This window comes from Schistocerca serialis, chromosome 2, assembly GCF_023864345.2.
Source record: "Schistocerca serialis cubense isolate TAMUIC-IGC-003099 chromosome 2, iqSchSeri2.2, whole genome shotgun sequence".
NCBI classification, from domain to species: Eukaryota; Metazoa; Arthropoda; class Insecta; order Orthoptera; family Acrididae; genus Schistocerca; species Schistocerca serialis.
Genome location: NC_064639.1, coordinates 781,529,811 through 781,543,301, shown reverse-complemented (window position 1 = coordinate 781,543,301; position 13,491 = coordinate 781,529,811).

Sequence of the window (13,491 nt, the reverse complement as noted above, 5' to 3'; positions counted from 1 at the left end):
CTGAAATTTGTTTTGAGGTTAAAAATTGCTGTACTGACAGAGCAGTATGGAATGTCGCAATATCGTGATGCAGAATCCAATTATCAGCAATGTTGGTGCGGACACGAAGAACTCTTTTACGAAGTCTTTCTAAAATTTCTTTGTAGTAATATTGGTTAACTGTTTGTCCAGGAGGCACCCATGCCAAGTTGACATCCGTCCGTGAGGTTGATGGTCGTCCACTGCGGTCTTCATCTTCAACATTCGTTCTGCCTTCACTAAACATTTTATGCCTACGAAAAACTTGAGCTCTTGACATAACCTCCTCTCCAAAAGCCCTCTGAAGCTTACCGTAAGTTGTCGTCGCGTTTTCGCCCATTTTAATGCAAAAAGAAATGGCATACCACTGCGCAATATTATGCGGTTCCATTTCCGTGACGAGAGACACAAACACATGTTAACTTATTACAGCACAACTCACGACTGAGCAGTTGCATCGATGTGCCGCTTGGCCTAGAAGCAGATTATAGACAAAGGTCAAAGATATTGTGCCTACAGGGTTGCCACATCTAGCAAAGAAAGTCACTCTCATTACTTTATTGTCGCAACTCGTATGTTAGTACTCAGTATCTAAAAGCCTTCTCCAGGTGCCTGACGCGTAGATGTAAGAAGAACAGAAACTGAAAAGACCAATATTGGGCCTACGCCTTCTACATCAGCGAAGATTTCGTGGACTGCAGAGACTTCTGAACTGACTGACATGCTTATACTGTTCGTTTTGCGTTCCATCTACAACTATCACTAATAGTAACTACAACTTCCAGCATAGGTTTTTCGACTTAGTTGTTGTTGTGTCTTCGTGAGGGAATCGGACGGCCAACAGTGCTTAATAATAAAAAAAAAAAAACCACTGAAGGAAAAAAAATCGCAGCACCAAAAAGGAGTTAATGTACAATAATTAAATTTCGGGAATATTTTCGTCTAGGTAACATATTTCAGTGATTAAAATTGCTAGATCGCAGTCTAATGTAAGTACGAGATAAGCCATTGCAAACGTGAAATCCTGGTACATTAATAACTGGTGTAATGCCTAGAATGTTGAGTGTAAGCATGCAAACGTGCATGCATTGTGTTGTACAGGTGCCGAATATTAGTTGCCTGTGGTACATGGTTAATGCTTGTTGAGGATGACTCTGAAGTTGTTGTCCTATGATGTGCCATATATGCTCGATTGGAGACAGATCTGGTGATCGAGCAGACCAAGGCAACATGTCGACACCCCTGTAGAGCATGTTGAAGTACAACAGCGGTACGTGGGCGACGGTTATCCTGTTGGAAAACCCCGTGAAATGATGTTATGCTGTTCATGAATGGTGGCACAAAAGACAGAATCATCTTAATGACGCGGAAATTTGCATTCAGGATGCTTGGGATAACCATGTGAGTGCTCCCGCTGTCATTCGAAATCGCATCCCAGACCATAACTCTTAGTATAGGTCAAGTGTGTCTAGCATGCAGACATATTGATTGCAAGCCCTCAGCTGATCTCCTTCTAACCAACAGACCGCCATTTCTGGCACCGAGGAACAAGCAGCTTTCATCAGAAAACACAATAGACCTCCACCCTGTAGCGCATGTAGGACGCTGGTACGACCTATCCTGGAGCAATGCTGGGGTGTTTGTGATCCATACCAGGTCGAATTGCAGGAAGACATAGAAGCAACTCAGAGAAGGGCTGCTAGATTTGTTACCGGTAGGTTCCAACAAAACTTAAGTGTTACGGAGATGCTTCGGGAACTCAAATGGGAATCCCTGGAGGGAAGGCGACGTTCTTTTCGGGAAACACTATTGAGAAAATTTAGAGAATCGGCATTTGAAGCTAACAGTCGACCGACGATTCTGCTCCCGCCAACATACACTGTGCGTAAGGACCACGAAGATAAGATACTAGAAATTAGGACTCATTCGGAGGCGTACAGAAAGTCGTTTTCCCCTCGCTCTATTTGCGAATGGAACAGGAGGGGAAATGACAAGTAGTATCTGTGTAGATGTAGATGTCGTTGTAGATGTAGATGCCCACCAATGAGCTCTCGCTTGACAACAATGAAGTCGCAAATGGCTTTGGTTTGGGACCAATGAAATGCACGCTACAGGGCGTCTGGCTGGAAGCTATCCTTGACGTAACCGATTTGTAATGTTTCTTTGTGTCAGAAAGGTGCCACCTGCTGCTCAGATTACTGCTGCAAATGCAGTACCATGAGTCTGAGCTGTACGCCGAACACGATGGTCTTCACTCTCGTTACTGACACGTGGCCGTACATTCTCGTGACCACCGCTGCCAGCAATCGTGCAGTTGCTACATTTCTGAAAAATCTATCTGCAGTACCGCAGAAGGAACATCCAATTCCACGTAGCCCTATCTCACGACCTCGTTCAAACTCAGTGATCTGATGATAATGGCGTCTCTGCCACCGTAAGGGAATTCTTGAGAACTTCAACTCACCACGTCCAATCCGAAAATCTGAAACGTAACCGACGGTGACGACCGTTACTGAGCTCGCGTTTATCCCATTTATTATTTGTCATCTTCTATTACCGTATTGCCGCCTCCTTTTCTTACTCCCTTTACTGGCATCATTAACTACCTGACTTACATGCCCGTGAGTGGCAGCAGCAGCGCGTATTGATAAGTGCACTGTCGTACCATATCTGGAGGGACCGATAGTATTTCTGGGATGTCGTGCGTCTGGCAGTCAGTTCGGTACGGACCAGCAGTGCAGTCGGAACGCAGCAACAGTGAAGTCGGAGACGGAGCGCCGGTGAGGCGCCGACAGCCAGTGCTCGCCGACTGCTAGCGACAAACATGAACTGTCCAACGGAGGGAGACTGGAGCGGGGTGACCGTTGGTTGGTCGTCTCATCGGCCGACGTATATGGTCCTTTGACCGTTTTTGAGCCTGGGCAGTTAGTCGGCTGGCGTGGAGCAGCGAAGAATCTCCGAGGCGCGTAGTCTGCCCAGGCCTGCTTTCGGCCTCTATGCGGTGTCCGAACGTGTGGTGCTGTTCCCATTGCTATGACGTTCGTTGCTCACTGATCCTGGACATGAAAGTTGATTTTTGACTTTATCTACCAGCAAGTCACGACTGTTCACACTGTGTCGCTTGGAGTTCGTTGTCGGGATATTCCGGCGAGCAACAACGTGTGTTTTCAAGTTGGCAAATTTTAGCCACCCTCCGATGGAGTTTAACTGTATTTGGTTACATGAATTGAAGTGCACCAGCGGAATCTTCTGTCTTGTGGCCGTTAACGTTCCGGTTACATAAATGGTTCAAGTGGCTCAGAGCACAATGGGACTTAACATCTGAGGCCATCAGCCCCCTAGAACTTAGAACTACTTAAATCTAACTAAACTAAGGACATCACACACATCAGTGGCCGAGGCAGGATTCGAACCTGCGTCCGTAGCGGTCGCGCGGTTCCTGACTGAAACGCCTAGAACCGCTCGGCCACAGTGGCCGGCTACGGTTACCTGCCCTGGCCGCTGACGTAAATTCAGGCAGTGTATTTTCCTCATCGTGTTGTCGATGTCCAGCACGGTGTGTAGTTTGACAACTCAATGTATAACTGGTTGTTGGCGCCAATACCTTCTACGTTGTTCCATTGAAATCCTTGTTGTGTGTTGGTCGGGTGAAGCGGAGGTTAGCTTGTCGGTGGGTCCGTTGACTGTCTGTGGGTTGGGTTGTCGTCGGATCGACTATCGTTGGGCCGATTGCCTGTCTCACCTAAGCGAGCGTCCGTATTTGAATTCCAGGCCGACCCTCGGAACTTCTGAACGCCCTTGGGTGTACTGCCTTTTCTTGTTTGTTCTTGTTTTTTGTACTGGTATGGCTTCTAGCCGATTTTTAGATTAAGGTTGTTTTGCCCGTAAGGCGTCAGATGGTTTGGGCCTTCAGCCTAATTTAAGAACTGTTTTACATAAAGCCTTTGGCATTTTTAAAATTAATGTGATTGAGTCTTAAGTGTTGGGCCTTCAGCCGGTTTTGAATTTAAGTTGTTTTTTCTTACAGTGTAAGATTCTTTGGGCCTTCAGCCTAATTAAGGACCTGGTTTTAAGATAAGGCTTTGCCTTTTAAATTTCTGATTTTGGTTGAGCTATAAGTTATTGGCTTTCAGCCGTTTTTAAATTAAAGTGGTCTTGCCCTTAAGGCATGAGATTGTACAGCGCATTCAGCCGCTAATTATGTTCCAAACTTAAAGCTGCGTTTTTTTTTTAATTTTCTTGCCTTGGTAATGTTTGATCAAATAAAAGGTTGTATGTTCGAGTGTAACTGACAGCCGCTTATTTTAGCCTTTTCCACAACTTAAACTATCTGTCCTGTCCTGGGAGTTCAGCAGGCTGTCTCACTTGTTCAGTTACAGCATGTAATTAAAGCAAACCTGATCTGCATCGTCATACTGGCGTTATTAGCGACTGCCTTAAAACTGGAACAGACATCATCTTTCAGATGTAGAAACACGCCTACCAACTTCCGTTTATTTCGCAAACTCCTCCTTGGTGTTGTGATGTTTTGTTTTGTTTTGGTCAGTGTATGTTGGTTACTCAGTCATGTTGGAGCACCAAAGTGCCTTCTGCATCGCAAGCCACACAGCTAAATCATTTTGTCACGCTACTTGTGGTCTACAGCTTTCCAGCTGAATTTGGTTCGTGTTAAATGAAGGGGTTCTATCGATTTAACTGGGACTGACGTCTGTGGATAATTTATTTATTGTTGTAATGCAAATCTGAAAATTTCGGCACACTAATGCTACAGAGCTCGTGATCTTTTGAGATATTTATTTAGGACGTATTTCGCTTGTCTTCAACAGCTTATGTTTTAGAGCAGTGGCTAATTCATCGGCATTAATAAATTTAAGCAAAGACAAGTAGAAACTTTCTTCGAGAAACATACGTTTCACCATGCTATTGTGAAAAATTCATCTGCATCTACACAACTACTTTGCAATTAACACTTAAGTCACTAGCAGAGAGTTCATCAAACCGCTTTCACTCTATTTACCTGTCGTTCCACTCTCGAACAGCGTGCGGGAAAAACGAACACACAAATATTTTCCTGCTAGCTCTGAATTCTCTTATTTTGTCACGACGCTCATTTCACCCTATGAAGGGGAGGTCACCAAAATATTTCCCTACTTGGAGGAGGAAGAAGTTGATGGTTGGAAAATTGTGGAAAGATCTCGCCACAACGAAAAACGCCTTCGTTTTAATGACTGCCGCCCCAACTCTGTTAACGTGTCTGTAACACACTCTCCCATATCTTGCTATAGTAAAAAAATGAGCTATCCTTCTTTGAACTTTTACAATGTCTTCCATCAAACATACATGATAAGGATCCCACACCGCGCAGCAGTACTCTAGGAGAGTACGGATGGGCAAAAAATATCGATATATATAAAATTGACACTTCTTCAAAATAATTTTGATTTAGACGGTCGCTATTTAAATCATCGATGTAACCTTTTATCGATGTTTGGTCTGAATATCGAAAATTATATTTTTATTGTTTCTCTTTTCTTTATTCATAGGCACTATAGTTCTCATCAGCATATTTATTGCCCGTTCCAACTACTACAAATCTTTACAATCTGACAGTAAACATCTTACAATGGGCTCAATTTAATTTCATATTCGGTGCTACAAATGAGCACTAGATTTGAACGTGAACATATCTATATTGCATATTCATGAAAGCTTGTAACTTCCGTCTGACATGTTTACCATTACAAATGATAGGTGCAAGGCGCAAAATACACACATTAGATCACAGCACTGTATGAAAATAATAGAAATTGTTACTCCCTCCTCCCAGCTATGAGGCAGACTGTGCACTTCTCTTGCCTCTATTATCTGGATCAAGAAAAGATAGACGCACAAACATTACACACATTACTGCACTGGTATATAATGTAAAGTGGATTCTGTTGCCTGAAGGTTTAGTCTTCATTTCACACCTGTTTTTGACAGAAATTCCTAAAAAATACTTAATATGCCAAGGTTCTCCCGTTTCTTCCGAAAGAGTGGCCTTGATTCTGCCAGATAACAGAAGTGACAGAGTGATATATATTAAACAAAGCGTTCTGTTAATATTTGGTTTCATTAATTAGTTTTTTTGTAAATCAGTGATTTTATAGAACATTTCGTGTATTTTATTGGTTAATGTTGAATATAATATTTGTCAATTTTAAATGTTCGTTGTTCATTTCCATGAACAGACGAGGGCTAGTAGATATCCTTGGGTGACAGAAGAATTATTGAATTTAATTGATGAAAGGAGAAAATATAAAAATGCAGTAAACGTCTCAAAACTCAGATGGACAGGAAGTGCAAAATGGCTAAGCAGGCATGGCTAGAGGACAAATGTAAGGGTGTAGAGGCTTATCTCACTAGGGGTAAGATAGATACTGCCTACAGGAAGATTAAAGAGACCTTTGGAGAAAAGAGAACCACTTGTATGAATATCAAGGGCTCAGATGGAAGCCCAGTTCTAAGCAAAGAAGGGAAAGCAGAAAGGCGGGAGGAGTATATAGAGGGTCTATACAAGGGCGAAGTACTTGAGGGAAATATTATGGAAATGGAAGAGGATGTAGATGAAGATGAAATGGGAGATATGATACTGCCTGAATAGTTCGACAGAGCACTGAAAGACCTAAATCGAAACAAGGCCCCGGAAGTAGACAACATTCCATTAGAACTACTGATAGCCTTGGGAGAGCCAGTCCTGACAAAATTCTACCATCTGATGAGCAAAATGTATGAGACAGGCGCAATACCCTCAGACTTCAAGAAGAATATAATAATTCCAATCCCAAAGAAAGAAGGTGCTGACAGATGTGAAAATTACCGAACTATCAGTTTAATAAGTCACGTCTGCAAAATGCTGACGCGAATTCTTTACAGACGAATGGAAAAACTCGTAGAAGCCGAGCTCAGGGAAGATCAGTTTGGATTCTGTAGAAATATTGGAACATGTAAGACAATACTGACCCTACGACTTATCTTAGAAGCTAGATTAGGAAAAGGCAAACCTACGTTCCTAGCATTTGTAGACTTAGAGAAAGCTTTTGACAATATTGACTGGAATACTCTCTTTCAAATTCTGAAAGTGGCAGGGGTAAAATACAGGGAGCGAAAGGCTATTTACAATTTGTACAGAAACCAGATGGCAGTTATAAGAGTCGAGGGGCATGAAAGGTTAGCAGTGGTTGGGAAGGAAGTGAGACAGGGTTGTAGCCTATCCCCGATCTTATTCAATCTGTATATTGAGCAATCAGTAAAGGAAAGGAAAGAAAAATTCGGAGTAGGTACGAAAATCGATGGAGAAGAAATAAAAACTTTGAGGTTCGCTGATGACATCGTAATTCTGTCAGAGACAGCAAAGGATTTCGAAGAGCAGTTGAGCACAATGGACAGTGTCATGAAAGGAGGATGTAAGATTAACATCAACAAAAGCAAAACGAGGATAATGGAATGTAGTCGAGTTCACTCGGGTGATGCTGAGGGAATTAGATTAGGGAATGAGACACTTAAAGTAGTAAAATAGTTCTGCTATTTGGGGAGCAAAATAACTGATGATGGTCGAAGTAGAGAGGATATAAAATGTAGACTGGCAATGGCAAGGAAAGCATTTCTGAAGAAGAGAAATTTGTTAACATCGAGTATAGATTTAAGTGTCAGGAAGTCGTTTCTGGGAGTATATGTATTGAGTGTAGCCATGTATGTAAGTGAAACATGGACGATAAATAGTTCGGACAAGAAGATAATAGAAGCTTTCGAAATGTGATGCTACAGAAGAATGCTGAAGATTAGATGGGTAGATCACATAACTAATGAGGAGGTATTGAATAGAATTGGGGAGAAGAGGAGTTTGTGGCACAGCTTGACTAGAAGAAGGGATCGGTTGTTAGGACATATTCTGAGGCATCAAGGGATCACCAATTTAGTATTGGAGGGCAGCGTGGAGGGTAAAAATCGTAGAGGAAGACCAAGAGGTGAATACACTAAGCAGATTCAGAAGGATGTAGGCTGCAGTACGTACTGAGAGTTAAAACAGCTTGCACAGGATGGAGTAGCATGGAGAGCTGCATCAAACCAGTCTCAGGACTGAATACCACAACAACAACATAGATGTTAAAGTATTCAGTCTTGCTGTAAGATCTTGTAGTCACTAATCCCTGTATCTTTCATCATTTCACCATCTGCTGAGGATTATTTGGTGCTAAGATGTCAAGTATGTTTTTCCAACCGTTTGCACTTTGGATGGGCTCCTGAACTAATTGTCCGCAATAAATTTCGGAGAAAGCATTTCGTATAATTTTGGGCTTGTTTTATGTCTTCCACCGAGTGCAAACATATATTTTCGCCAACATGTAGACGGTAGACGGAAGTCATCACCAACTAGAAACGTATGAAAGGGGTACCTATTTCAGATGATAGGCAGGTTTTCTTTTAACCTTTCAGCAACTGTATTATCTGGATCGGGGGCTACGAAATTGATTGGAAAATTTATTAAAAGACACATTTTATACACCATGAGCTGCACTAGAAATCTTTTATTTGCCAAAACCGGTTTTTGGGTTTATAACCCAGCTTCAGTGGCAATTGATACAGAGAAACAAACAACAGTATGTGCATCGATTTCTACAAAATGAGAATTTTACATATTTGTCACGAGTATAAGTCTACCTACATTATGCACTTCTATAATAATGTCGTATTAAATGACAAGCATGTCATTCCTATATAATTTCGTAATATAAGTAACCTTATATTATTGCTGTATATGTACAACTAGCTGTGGTGGCCGGCTTCGCTCAGGGAGTTGATATGAGATTGTGAAGAAGCTTTTATATTTTGAAGAAAGTGTTTTGATTATGGAGTTTCCCCTGTCATGTAATGTAAAAGTTCCTGCCGAGGTGCTTCCAGCAGTGGTAATAGAATTTTTCCATTCATTCAAGAGAATCCTGGTGTCTCTCCACTGAATATTTTCGCGTTGCAAAACTTGCACATGTTATCTATTATTCCACGGAGTGTTTGTGTTTGTTATATTGTTTCGTCGGGTCGTAGTGTAATGCTTCATTTGTTAGGCTGTACTGTTCTTTTGTCCTCGTTGGCTCTTCTCATAGGGGGATATTTTCTCGGCCGGCTTGAGTTCGCAATTTCTCATTATGAGACTGTGTCGCAACTCTTGAGTCTTTAATCCGTACATTTCGTTGGTCTTCGGTTTCTCTGCTTCCCACGGTGCTCAGAGTCGTTCGTTGAGAACTTAAACGTACTTCGAGCTTTTCGTCTGTTTCGGTTTTTCGCTGCTATTTTTGTTTTCGCCGTTTTGCTTCAGAACTGCCAAGATCTCCTCCTCTTTTACGTTTGCGCATTGTCTAAAATGTAAATGAAATCAACTTTTTGCTAACAAATAGACTGAGCAAAGGTTACACACTTTTCACACTTTATTGTCGATTTACACTCAGTCACTGTATCGCTTTTACTACTCACACTTCACTGTTGGTATTTATTCACACACTGCACAACTTTTTCGGTTCCTCCCTTCGTCACTGATAAGAAACTGTCGTTCGAACCCACGACGGGTCTTGCTTTATATACCCCTACCAATGGGTAGCCCCACCAGTGGCGATTTCCAGAACATACCAAAAAGGCTTCGAATAGTACACAATGTTCCAGACATTCCACAACATTCGAAAGTATTCTGGTACGCTCCACAATGATCTGGGGTGTCAGGTAATTTTCCCGAAAATTCTGTAATCTTTCCGAATGTTCCAGATTATTCCCGAACATTCCAGAATATCCCAGATCATTGGGAATATTGCAGCATATTCTGAAATGTTGTGAAATGCTCTCGAATATTCTGGAATGTTCTCGAATACCCTCGAATGTTCTTGAATGTTCTCAAATATTCTCGAATGTTCTGGGCTATTGTCGAATTCTTTCGATAGTTGTGAAATGTTCTAGAAATTTCTAGACGGCAAAACTCCCAACCTTTGTGTCTTCAAAGGCACGCCGTTCTGGTAAAAACGGGAACCTTCTTCATCGCATAGGGACAGAGTACTACATCGCCATATAATTCCCTTTATCGTACCGGGACTCGTTCCTGAGTTTTAGTCGCACGCACACTGTACACTTAATTTTGTAATAAGGGTGTATTAGAAGGAATCACCCGATTTGGCAGGTCTATATATCGGAAACTAATAAACATATATAATGAATTTTATTTTCTGGTGACCGGGAAACCCAAAAAGTTTATTTTTACACCTTTCCATAGGTGTTCAGTATGCCCCCCTTGAGATGCACGGCTTATGTCAATGCGGTATTCAAATTGATCCCACACTGCAACGAGCATGTGTTGAGTTACAGCTTCCACAGCTGCTGTTATGCGATGCCTCAGTTCATTAATTGTTGTTGGTAACGGAGGCACATAAACAGAAGCCTTTATAAACACCCACAAGAAATAATCACACACAGTCAGGTTTGGTGACCTTGGCGGCCAGTAATGTAAGGCTGAATCATTTGGTCCAGTGCGACCGATCCATCGTTCAGTAATCCTTTGATTTAAAAATTCCCGCACTTCCAGATGCCAATGTGGCGGTGCCCCGTCCTGTTGGTAAATTAAGTCGCTCGAATCAGTCTCCCTCTACGACAGATGCGATCGACGTCTGTGTCAGACACTCGGGGACGAACCAACGACTTGCCTTTACAGAAACAACCTGTTCGGAATGGTTCATGCCATCGTCTAATGCTCTGTGCTGTAGGAGGATCCACATCATACCTAGTACGAAAATCACGCTGTACGACCACTACTGACCCGCACTACACAAAACGTACAACACAAAACGCTTTCCGTTGTCCCGCGCCATTGTTGCTAGAACTGAAGTGGGCGCACACTGCTGCTACCTAGCGGAAACCATGTAAAATTCGGGAGTTTTCTCTTTTCAACGGTACGTTGCTAAAGCTGATACCTCTGATAATAGAGTGGTAATAATTTTTTAATAATCGGATGATTCTTTTTGATACGCCTTGTATGTTCCTTATCGTTTTGTAGAAATGGATGCAGGTACAGTTATTTTTTCCTATGTATTAGATGCTACTGATGATTGGCTATAAAGCCGAAAACAGATTTTGGTAAATAAAACCTTTCTAGTGCAGCCCATGGTGTATAGGAGATGTCTTTCAATAAGTATCTGAAAGCTGCGTAGCAGCAAGCATTCAAGAAATTAATTAGGTTTCTCTTGTATAATCATATGATGGGAAAAAGTGAACTTCTTCCTCGCTATAATTGGGTCCACAAAAATGACTCGTCGCCTTTTAGCTGAACTGTGTTGCAAGTGAAGGATCAGGTAAGTGAGAGGCAGGGGGTGCTTTATTCGGCGTGCCCGCATTCCTGAATTAGAGCGCGGCCGCAATTAGCCGGCAGCGCTCGCGTTTAATCTGCGGAGGTAATTGCAGGGAAGGCCGCAACCTGGCACCTGGCAGCGCGCCCGTCGCCAAATGGCGCACAGTGGAAACCGACCTTCTGCCGCTGCTGCTGCTGCTGCTGATGTTGCCGCGACTGGCTGCAGGAACCCAGCGTTACCAGACAGTTTGGACGGAGTTTCTGGGTAAGCTGCCGGTACCGACACCATCTGTCCAGTAACCGTTTCAAGAACGAAGTACTTCAATTTCAGTCGCCGATGTACTTTCTTCGAAAGCTAAGAATGGAAGAAGAGGAGAAATTTCTGTACCAGCGTCAACGAAGAGAGAAAAGATTTTAGCCGAATGACTCTGCTCTGTGTTTGTTGCTTTCTTGGTATTATGGTCAGTCAAATAAAAACCCAACGTCATCCACAAGGGACTATGGAATGGTGCCATTCGAAAGTAATCAACACAAATGTTAAGACATATATCCCACTGGGAGACAAGACGGTCAGTTCCTGTTTAGTAGAACGTGGTCAATCCATGATGCATCCACAACTGCACCAACTCTTTTTTATTTATTTTGGCTTTTCGCCTGAAGGCCATACTGCTAGTGCACTCACTCTTGCACTTCCTGCTCCGACTGAAACCGACGTCCTCGCATTTCCATCTTCAGCTGGCCGGCCGGTGTGGCCGTGCGGTTCTAGGCGCTTCGGTCTGGAACCGAGTGACCGCTATGGTCGCAGGTTCGAATCCTGCCTCGGGCATGGATGTGTGTGATGTCCTTAGGTTAGTTAGGTTTAAGTAGTTCTACGTTCTAGGGGACTGATGACCACAGATGTTAAGTCATATAGTGCTCAGAGCCATTTGAACCATTTTTTCTTCAGCTGGCTAAAGATATAAAAATCACACGGTGAAAGATCCGGGCTGTACAGAGAATCTTGCAGTGTTTCCCAACAAAATCGCTGAAGGATCCTGCGCCTGATAGGCTGTGTGAGGGCAGGCTTTATTGTGCAACGGGATGATGCCGTCCAAAAGCATTCCGACAGTCCAAGGGAAAACGGTAAAGCCAGCTACGAAACCATCCACATCTCCCCCGTCAAAAAAATCTAAAGCTGTTCACATAAGTTCCGGTAAGGTCATGATGAGCTCCTTCTTCGACTGTGACGACCCCTGTTTGTTGAGTTCCTTGAGCGCGAAGCTGCAACCAATGCGCAGCGCTATGAAGACTTTTGCAGACACTGCGACGCACCATAAAATCAAAACGCTCAGGAATGCTATCAGACAGAATCATTCTGTTCCACGACGTCCCCATTCCAAAAGTGCCAATATGATGAAGGCTACGCTTCAGCAATTTGGTTGGGAAATACTGCAACATTATCCGCAGGGCTCAGATCTCTCACTGGTTGATTTTCACCTCTCTGGCTATCTGAAGAAAGACATGCGTGGAGGTCGGGTTCATTCGAACCACGGAGTGCTACAGTGGGTACGGTGGTGGATCCGTCAACGTTTTATGAAATGGGAATTGATCGTCTCCTCTCCCAATGGGATAAATGTCGTATCGCGTATGGTAACTACTTTTGAATGGAACCATTAAGTGCTTTGAAGAAAGTTCAGCGAACCACCTTCAAACTATTTCTCTGTCGTTCCACTATCCAATAGCACCTAGGAAAAACGAACCCTTAAATCATCCATTCGATTTCTCATTTCTCTTATGTTATCACGATGATCATTTGTCCGTAAGTACATGGACATCAACAATATATTTTCGCATTCGGAGGAGAAAGTTGGTGACTGGAATTTTGGGAATTATCTTAATGCAAAGAAAAAGTCTTCGTTTTAGTGATTGCCATCCCATCTCGCTTATCTTATTTGTGACATACTCTCCATTGCTTCGCGATAATACAAAAAGAGTTGCCATTCTTTAGACTTTTTCTCTGTCCTTCGTCAGTCCTATCTGGCATGTATCGATACTCTAACACAGAACGGACAAGCGTAATGTAGACAGTCTAGCAGACCTGTTCCACTTCTGGGCGTTCTGTCGATAAGACAGTG